General features: G+C 42.3%; 1 protein-coding gene across 1 annotated transcript in view; it reads right to left on the minus strand.

Annotated features, from left to right (window-relative positions):
• Nucleotides 1-10,332, minus strand: part of LOC102380381 (neurexin-3-beta) — a gene marked incomplete at its 5' end in the record, with an annotated part of 196,753 nt that overhangs the window by 60,277 nt on the left and 126,144 nt on the right. The window lies entirely within an intron of this gene.

The following is a 10,332-nucleotide window of genomic DNA, read 5'->3' on the forward strand; positions in this document are numbered from 1 at the left end:
TAACCTGTGTGTGCTGTGCTACTGAATGTACTAGGAACATCTGAGTAAAACACATGCTCAGCTGACCCAGATACAGTCAAAAGAACCAGGCACGTTTACTTAAAATGCTGACTGTTGTTTTGCAAATACAATATTGCCTCAAAGCAAAGGCACACATGCCATGTGTTGAACATGTCAACATACTAGTCACATACAGGCTGAATGTATTAATTGCACGGGCAAACATACCAGACACATTCAGGTAACAGGCACTTCCTGTTTAGCTGAAAGTACTGCTCCCTTCTTTTTCTCTCCCAGCAACTCTCCCCTGCCTCCCCACAACCAAAAAACCAAGCATACTAGGCAGCTACGCATCATTTGTACCCAGACTGAGGGCACCTGTACCTGTTGCAGTGGGTTATATTTCATGTATACCAAGACAGACCAGATGTGCTGCTGCAGTGCTAAGTGACCTAGGTACAATGGTTTTGCTGAATGTTTCAGGTACGTCCACACAGAACAAAACCTGTTTGGTTGCTAAACATAGAGTGGAGTCTTAATGTCTTAGTGTAATGGATGTAGTATAGCCAGCAGGCTAGAAGGTCTGCCACTTTAACGCTTGAGCCAAACGAACAATGTCTCTGGCCCTTTGAGTTTCAGTGCATTACTTGCAGTTTCCAGCTGGTATTTTTTTTGCTGCTTGTCTAATTAACGAGCAGCATGTACTGCGGTGTGCTAGGGAGAAGTGTAATGGCGTCTCTCCCCAGCAGCAACTCCTTCTTGTAATTGCTGCAATTAGTTGAATTGGTAATGTGGACCATTAGGGAAAGTCTGTGGCAGCCTCTGGACACAGGTTATAACATTCCTGCAGACAGTACAGAATTACCCTGGCTCAGCAGCATCAGCTCAACCTCTGGCTCCTGCTGTCTCTCTCCCCTGTCCTTCCCTCATGTGTAGCAGAACACTGCCCATTAGACAGAGCAACTGCATCAGTGAAAGGATTTATAAACAAAACCCCTTGCTGGGGCTGCCATGAATTGCTACTCACCTCTCTGACACGCCAGGGAAGCAAAGTGACCCTCAGAACATTTTATTGAGATTTAGGTAGAGAAAATATTTATCCTGGGGCCTCCGGGCCTTTACAAATACCCCAGTACCTTGTCCCAGAAAAAGACTCATTCTCTGTCTTCTTTTCACAGGGAACTCTCCTTTACCTTCCTTGCTACTCTAAACTTCTGTGATAGGGACAGACAGTCAAAAAGCTTGAGCATGAATTGATTCAGTCTTCACAAGTTAGTCTAACCTGCAAAGCTTGAACTGATTTGGAAGTGGACAGACATTCCCTTTTCACTCTAGAAACGCAGGCACATGCCTGCAGTGGCTCAAGCTAGAAGCGGGGGGAGGAGTAGGGTGCTAGAGCAGCCTTCCATTCACTTCCACAGGGCTGTGCTGAGGGTGGGGCATGGCCAGGCTCTGGCAGGATGCTCTTATTATTCCCCAACTTCTGAGCTGCCCACCAGGGAATGTTTATCACCCCTAACTCAATGTTTATCAACCCATTAAGAAAACAGAGCCGCTCTCCATTAACTAATGGAGTTCTTTGTAAACAGCTCTTCTAAGGAAGGACATTAACCTGTTGATTAGCTCCAAAAAGCCTGTCTGCCTTTGTTGTCTGCCACATCAGGGACTATAACCAGCATGTGATATGCTAGTTAATGCTGAGCCGTCTGTGTAAGGCAGAGGGGTAGGGGAATAATCCCTGCTTAGCAGGGAGAAGCCAGGCAAATTCTCTGTGCCTGCAAGTCTCTGCTGGAGCTGCAGCCAGGGAGCAGAGAGGAGAGGCCAGCCCTGCTGTGGAGCAGACAGACCAGCCCAGAGAGCATGCCGGGATGCTGGGGGAGTCTGGTTTATCTTAAACCAGAAAGGGGTCTGAGACAGACATTGCATAAACCAGTTTGACCCAAATCAGTTAAGCCTACATTCAACCAGGTTCAGTGCACTTAAACTGGTTTCTGTGTAATGTCTGTCCCTAGCCCCCAAATGGTCAGGCAGTGCCAGGTTCTTTACCCAACTGTACAGAACATCTAGCCTACTTAGCACAGAGCCTGCTGGACTTGGTATCAGGAAACCCTTGCCCTCTCTGTCTTCTGCTGCAAACACATATCACCCTTCCCCGTGCTCTTTGAACCGAGTGATAGGCAGGGCCTAGCACAGGCAAATGTGAGGCACATCCAACTGTCTAGCATTACCCTGTCCACAGGTTGCTTCCATTCATCATTTCCTAAGCAGGGTTTTTATCAGGAGAATCTGTCATGTGAACTGCACATGGCTGTTCTGCCTGTTAGTGTAGTAAAAGCCCCTTTTAAGTTGTTGCTGCCTGGTATGCCTGATATTAGGTCCAAACCAACATTCCTTTGACTCTGATTTCAGTGAGTCAGGGTTGGTCAAGGACTATAAGTAAGAGCAACAGGATGAAATTAAGAAGTAGAAAATAAAAGTTTAATATCTATAAGCATGGGAAGGAATGGGAGCCATCTCACACAAATCATTTAAACTTGCACTGGATCAGCAGAGCACTAGAAAACATTTTATAGGACAATATCTTACAGTGGCACCTGGGGGATGGACTATATGAAACTTTCTAAGACAATGGATCAGAAGATTAGTTATTTGAAGAGATGATTGAACATGTCTAATCTACATATTATGTTCTCTTTGAATATGGAAATGAGCTTCCTAGGAACTGGCTTGTGGTGACATAATTTTACTCAGGACCCTTTTTGCACTGGACTTTAAGGACATCCTGAGATGGTTTAAGAGAGAGAAAAATGTAAGAAACATGTATGTAAAGAGGAACTTGGCTGACCTGGGGATCAAAGTTGTTTCTTTAGCTAAAATGGCAGCTTCTCTTGGGCATGCAAAACAAAGGAAGACTGAAATCTGTTGAAATCCTAGGGCTAACTTCTCACTCTAAATATAAAGGTGGGTTCAATGCCAGGCTGTGCAGCAAGAGGCATCCAGGGGAGGGATATGCAAGATGTATGTTCTGGCCATGTAGATGTATTGTATGACATCGGTTATCTCAAAGGATGCCAAGATATTATAGAAGCAATACCCAGGGAAATGGTATGCTCCAATCCTGAACTGCAGCTGCCTCTTGGGGGAACACGTCACCTTTTTAACTGCAACGTTATAAAATAATTTGCTACATCAAGCAAACAGCATTGTATTGAATATGCAGGGGGACTTCTAATTAGGTGGAATGTAATTAAGATTTAGATATCAGACACCCGTACACTTAGGATTGTTAATTTCAAGTTTTCTGTTTCAGAAGGAAGAAAACTTTTAATTGGAAGAATTCTGACCTGGACTGCTAAGGACTACAAGGAAAGTACAGAAGCTACCAAAGAACCACAACTCTTAGAGCACTAGGCTTTCTGTGGAGGTCTTTGCTCAAATTAGAAGATTTAACAAGTTCACAGGGAAGACGTTACACCTAGAGACCTCTGAGAAGTTATGAGGACCTTTAATGATATGAATATGGAATCACATCCATTATAACAGCCAACATGGCTCAGTCATTTTCCTGCAGAACACTTGGAACAGCTGCTTTTTCTTATTGCTGTCACCGTCCTTTGCAGAAGCTGACAGATGAAGAAGTCTGAAACACAGCATATGTTTGGAGTGAGACAGCGATGCAAAGACAGTGGGAGTGGTGTGTTTTAATCTTTCAGTTCCATAGCCAATTGAAAAAACAGCTCAAAGTCTACACATGCTCCTAGATAAATGCCTGATGGAGAAAAGGTTCTCAACTCAAATAATTCATGGGACGTGGCTTCTTTTGCTGGGAAAGAGGGTCACAAAGAGCAGCCTGATATGCAAAATGTAGAGAAGTGCCTAACTCTGGCCCCATTTTTCCTGCTAAATGTGACTGGTGGCACTTTCCTGTATTCCAAGAGTGCTCCCAAAGCCCTCACACAAATTCCCTGGTGCCCTCGTCCTTTCTTCTCCTGTGATTCCAGAATAAGACACAAAGAATACTGGCTTATTTTTTTACCAGAACTATTGTCAGTACTGAGACCTCCAGGAAGGCCAGGAGAAACTAATTAACTCGCTAGTCTTGCTGGAAAACATCTTGTAATTTTCCCCCCAGGGCTTTCTACTTCTCTCAGTCACTATCTGATTTTCCAGTGGCAGCACCTGCTGCTTTCCATGAACCTTCAGCTCACATACCAAAACATGAGCCATCCTCGCAGGATTCTAGCCTTTCTGTGAGAAGATGTAGCAACTTCCCAGAGATTAAAGCAGAGCAAATAGGAATATAAATCTTGTACCAGGGAACAGTCACTTTGGGCATTTATACACATGCTTCAGGGGTTCAGGGCGCTTTACAGCATGTTGGAGCAGCCTCAATGTATGTGTATAGGCACCCTATAAGACCATCTTCTGAAGACAGCATGGTTTTCACCTGTGGATTCAGAAGACAGCATACTCTAGGGGACAATGAGCAGCACAAAACTGCCAAGAACTCCTTTTTTCTTCCCTCGTGCTGCCACCAACTGATCATTTGTAAAAATCATCTAACCAGTCTATGCTTCACATTCCCCATTTGCAAAATGGGGCTGATTAAACTCTGTCTCAAGAGGACTGTGAGGATTAATTAGTTAACACTGGTCTAGTGCTCAGAAGTTGTTAAGTGCTAAGTGTTATCATCCATGGGCAACTGCACACTAACCGCTTCAGGTGCCTAATTACTCCATAAGGGCTTTATAGTCCAAATGATATGAACAAGATATTTCCCTCGAATCTAAAGAAAATTATGTTTGTGCTTTCATTTGGGAGAGGGAGAGAAAGAAAATATTTGCCTATCCTTTATATTAGCTAAATTCTATATTAAAAAGAATAATTCACACTATCATATTTTAAAATATGTATTTCATTTTTTTTAATCCCAGCATTGAAATTACTTGGCCCTGTATTAAGGGCCATAAAACTAAAGATAGGTATTATAATAACTTTCAATAAAATTTCTCTCTGGCAGGAACCCTTTTTATTCCTTCCCTGAAAGATTTTTTATTGCATTTATATTATTATTTTTCCCTCTCCCTCTCTCCAGTGTTTATTGAAATTACCTTGGAATAAAACCTGGGCAGGAGAAAGCACAAAACTCAGAGTCCACCCTTGAGGATTTATGACCATATTTACCTTCAAATTCCCTCAATTTCACAGAACTGACTCCTCACTCCTTCCAATGAATTATTGTTTCTGTAATCACCTCCTTCTAATTATTCACTCCAAGAGCCTCTTCAATCTTGCCTTGGTGATGGTTTTGCATCTTTGTTCATTACTATATATCACTAGTATTGAGAGCAAAGTCTGGATGGCACAGCAAGGCCTGGTCAAGACAATTTCTTTCCTTTCCTTTCCTTTTTAAGAGCCTGAAGTCCCAATTTATGCTTCAGATTCACAACCTTTGCCCCTTTGTTCCATGCGAAGTGGCAGGCTCTGAATCTCCCAGCACCCAGAATACAATACTTTTTGGTCATCTTGCTCCCTGGGTGTACTATTATTTGATGGAGATTAAGCACAGGATGAAATAAGTCCTGCCACAGAACAGCTTTATGAAATTATAAATAACACAGCTGAGAATGATCGTGTTCTCATTCCTAGTGAGAAAGAAAAGAGAAGGACCCATAAATATCCTCCAAGTCCAACAGACAAACTTCTTTACAGTACATTCTTGGCAGTTGCTTCACTCTATAAAGTAGGATCAAGTTCTCCTAGGTGCCTGGCTTTTAAGTCTAGCACATACCCTGTTCCTACTCCAGCAGTGCATTTGAAATGCATCGTTCAGTACGTTAGCAAGTTAGAAATACAGAGCTTGGTGGCATGGAGAACCACAGTTTATATTTAATTGTAAGAGAGTCTCAACCCAAAACCTCAGACCCAAACTTTTGCAATTGTTGGAGAAGTTTGGTTGTACTCATATCAACTTTGCATCACCTTCCATCTCTATTATGAGCTGAATTGAAACCCAATATCAGCATTCTCCTTACAAATGCAGTAAACTTCTGAATTCAGTCACTTGGATGTCTTTTCACTCCCATTCTGTTGTACTTCCTAACTCTGTGTCAGACTACAAGTAATGATATTCCATGAAAATGACAGGACTCAGGATACCTGCTACCCTGGCCAAAATTACTGAGCAGAGGATATGTATCTTAATCTCTCCTATAATACACTAGTACCACATAAAAGAGGCCTGGTCGATTGGATGTTGGCTCTTTAAGCACAGTCTTAACACACTGTTCACAACTGTTTCTATAGAATGGGAATCCTAGTTTGTTCTGCCTATGCCTTGTGCCTTTAATTTGATTCTCATTTCTCCATTTAATCTTTGTTTACTAAATGCCTGGGAAGTGGTTATGTTATAGCATGTCTGGGAGATTCAACCGGGACAAATTCAAGCTACTGCATTTAAATGGAAGTAATATGCAACAGACCAAAGAAGGATACTTAAGATGCGCAGCTTGTAACATGATACAGCATGGAAAAAGATGCTGCAGTTGTGGGGCTCTATATGCACAGCAGAGTCACTATATCAAAAAACAGGGGATTGATAGTTCCTCTCTCTCCAGCTCCTCTGAGGCTGAAGCCAGAACAAGTGGGCCAAGCTCTCTACTGATGAAAACTGGTATTGGTGTCAGTGGAGTTACATCCATTTACAACAGCAGAGAACACAGCCCACTGTGTCTCACTTCAGACACTTCAATGCAGAAAGACGTAGACAAATTGGATGGAATTCAGAGAAGAGCAACTGCAACGATGAAGGGACTGGAGAGATTTATGGATGAGACAAATTTGGCAAAACTAAACATCAGAGCTTGGCTTAACAAAAACTAAAGGGGTCATGATAGATGTTTACCAGTAGTTCAAGGGTGTAAGAAACATCAAGAAGGAAGAGGGAATATTTAGAGTGCTCTATTGGATTAAATTAAGAAAAGGAAAATTTAGAAATTTTGGATGACTGTCAAGAAAACATTCTTAACAGTGAGTTCTATTAGACTGGAACAGTCTCTCCAGGGGACTGCTGAATGCCATCAGTGCTGAGATAAAGCTGCTATACAAGTCATTCATCCCTGAATATAATAATATCAGTGTACAGGCTCCAATGGATAGTATTTTGTCCCTTTTATCTTTAATCTAACTCAGTCCAAGCTAATCTGGTGATTATATCATGGTCATCACAATGTTCCATAAAACCTCCTTATCCATTTCTTTTGCCATTTCAAAAGCAGGTGGTAAGGCTGTCCAACATAGATTCTGAACTATTCACACTTCACTTCAAGCAAAGAGATGTCATTGCCAGACGTCTATCTGTATGAAAAAAAATCCATTCTTACAGGTCGTGGGTCCTCACTGGCTGGAAGCCAGTCCTTAACCAGCATGCATATACTCTTCCACATTAACCCAGCCTCCACACATTTCCTGTCTGTGCGATCCTGGCTGGACATAAACAAGCAAACCTATCTGTTGTTGGATTATGTTATTAAGTAGGCGTCAGAACAGAGCTACCCCTGAAACAAAATCAGCCATTCAGTCATTACCACAGCAAACAAGCAATTAAATAAACTACGTAGTTAAGTTAAAGAAGAAAAGCTGTTCCCCCACCCCACTGTCCCTGTGCATGTCAAACCCACTATCATGGGCAATATTGCTTAAAAAGCACCTTGAAAGTTGAATTAGCCCTTTGGAAGCACAAAGCCTGCTTCAATAGAATCAATAGTTCATTAAGACTGTAAAGCCAGCCTCTTCTTGACCAGTTTTGGTGCCAAGTACCAGGGACTTTTGTTCTGATCCTTAAGCCATGCAAAGACAATGGCGAGGAAAAAAACCCAGTGTTCGCTGCCTTAAGCCTTTTACATCCATCTGCTGCGGGTGGGAAGGACAACTGAGTTTGTGAGGGGGAGGGCACTGAGGGGAGAGAAAAGAAGTGGGGAGGATTAATCTGTCTGTTGTTCAAGGCACCCTGACAGAGGAAAGAGGAGTATTGAACCACAGCAGCTTAACCAAACTTCAATGTACCTTCCCAAAAGCAGGAGGAATGTAATGCTACGTGGTGTTCTGCTGATAAGCAAATCCTTCTAAATCCTTTCAATTTATTTCTTGGCCTGAAGAAATTACATATTATTTAGGAGCTAAATAAATAAATAAAAACTCACCTCCAGGAATCTAGATTGGCTGTTTATCGATCTCTCTCTCACATTCACACGCTCTCTTCCCCCCTGCCCCCATTTTCTCCCTTTTCCTAGTAGAGCAGTACCCACTAATTCATGAAGCGATTGAGTTTGTCAGCGTTTCCATTGTAAAGACCTCAGTGCAGCCCCCAGAGACTGTCAGGGGTTCAGAGCTCAAGTATAAAATACCAACTCTTGGTTAAGACCCAACAGATTTAGTTTTGATGCCAGGGAGGAGGTCCGTCCCCACCCGCCCCCTTTTAAACCAATCCCTCCTCCTCTGCATTAATTTAGTTTCTTTTAAAGAAAGATCTTCAAGACAAACAAATCATATATATTTTTAAATGTTGCTGTCTGAATGCTGTGCTAATAACATCTCAGGGTTGGAAGAGCTTTCAAAATATAATGTAATTTTTATCAATTAATACCATCTGTTTCCTCTTTTCCAGTTTGTTCACTTGGAGAGTGAAGTGAGATCAGTTTCCCTTCCTCAGACTCAGTGCACATGTTCTAGGGAAGTCAATGTCAACCTTTTTAGACTCAAGGCTCTTCTCTATAATGTCTGTGAATAGAGTGACAACACACTTCAAAACACTGATTTTTATGGTGGTTACCTTCTGGAAGAGGGGCCAGTCAGTGGGAGTAGGGGAGCAGCCAGGCAGATAGAGCCTGAGCCTACCCTTATCTGCTTATCTCCTCACACTTCTTGAGCCACCCTTCTATGGGTCTCGTGGCACCCCGGGGAGCCCTAGCACCCTGGTTGAGAATCACTGCTTTAGGCAATGGCCAATATGTCAGATATGGGTGCATAAGGATAGCCAACTAAGTACTGATATAAAACACAGATAAAAATAAACAGAGATGTGCAGACAAGCAGCCAGTTTTTCAAAAGTGCTAAGCCTCCGCCAACATTCCAGCGAAGTTGATTTAATTTGCTGGGGGCACAGAACTTTTGACAAGCAAGCAACCTATTTAGAAACCTAACTTTAGGGTACCTCTTTTTGAAAACCTTTAGCCAGAACTATTTGGAAAGTGTCTCCTAATTCTCACTGAAGAGATTCCCCAAGGGGCGGTGGAGGGAGAGGCAGGGGGGAATGGGGAGAAGGAAGGGCAGAGAACAGCCTATGCCACGTGAAGCCTTTCTAGCAGGCTTTAAAAGTGCCTTAATTTCCACCATCCAAAGCAAAATAACTGACTGCCCTGAGTAGCACAGGTTACAACCTCTTCTGTAAAGCAGATAGTGCCATCTACCAATTACAGCAGAACACCAGGAGTCAGCCTGCTGGGCTTGATCTTCCTGCCTCTGGCATAGATTTGCTGTATGACCTCGGGCACGTCACTTCACCTCCCTATCTGTTTACCCATCTAGAAAATGGGATGAGAATTATTTCTCTCTCTCCTGGGCATGTTGTTAGCCCCTTCAAATACTTTGAGACGTTTCAATTAAAGTCTCAGTTCAAAGTTTTATTAAATTAACAAGGGGAAGGCTATATTTCAGAGAGTTGGAGATGCAGATGGTCCAAGCTGCATGAGCTGCCCTTTTAAGACTCAGCTTCTAGTGAGAGTAAATAGGCTCTTTCCTCACAAGTTAGCCCTGCACTTAATAACTGTGTCAGAAGAATATTTTTCATTTACACTTTGCTCCTTGCTGGAAATCAATATGTCGTTTCCTGGCATTTTCTCCTGGACATCTTTATTTAGCTTGTCTTTTCTTCCTTAGAGGAGAGGGAGTTGTGTTTGATTTTGTTCTGTTATTGATCAGATCATTCTGAGGAAGAAATAAATAACTAAATACAGCACAGTGGCTTTAATGACAATCTTTTAAGCCTCAAGATCTCCTCACCATGTTGCTTCCCTTCCTAACAGGTGATTTAAAAGAAGCAAAATCTATAAACTAAGATTACTATGCAATAAAAAGAAAGAGGCAGTCACATATACAATTTAAGCTGCATTTCTTTTTATGTGCTCATTAATAAAACCACTTGGGTCCTGTTGCTATTTTAAAGGAAGTGCAAATTTCACTGTCACAGCACCTAGTGCTATGATCTCATCAGAACTTGTGAACTAAACTGGGGGGTCCCAGTTAATAATTGGATTGGTGAGACCTGCCAGGGAA

Source organism: Alligator sinensis, unplaced genomic scaffold (assembly GCF_000455745.1).
Source record: "Alligator sinensis unplaced genomic scaffold, ASM45574v1 scaffold289_1, whole genome shotgun sequence".
Classification (NCBI taxonomy): Eukaryota; Metazoa; Chordata; order Crocodylia; family Alligatoridae; genus Alligator; species Alligator sinensis.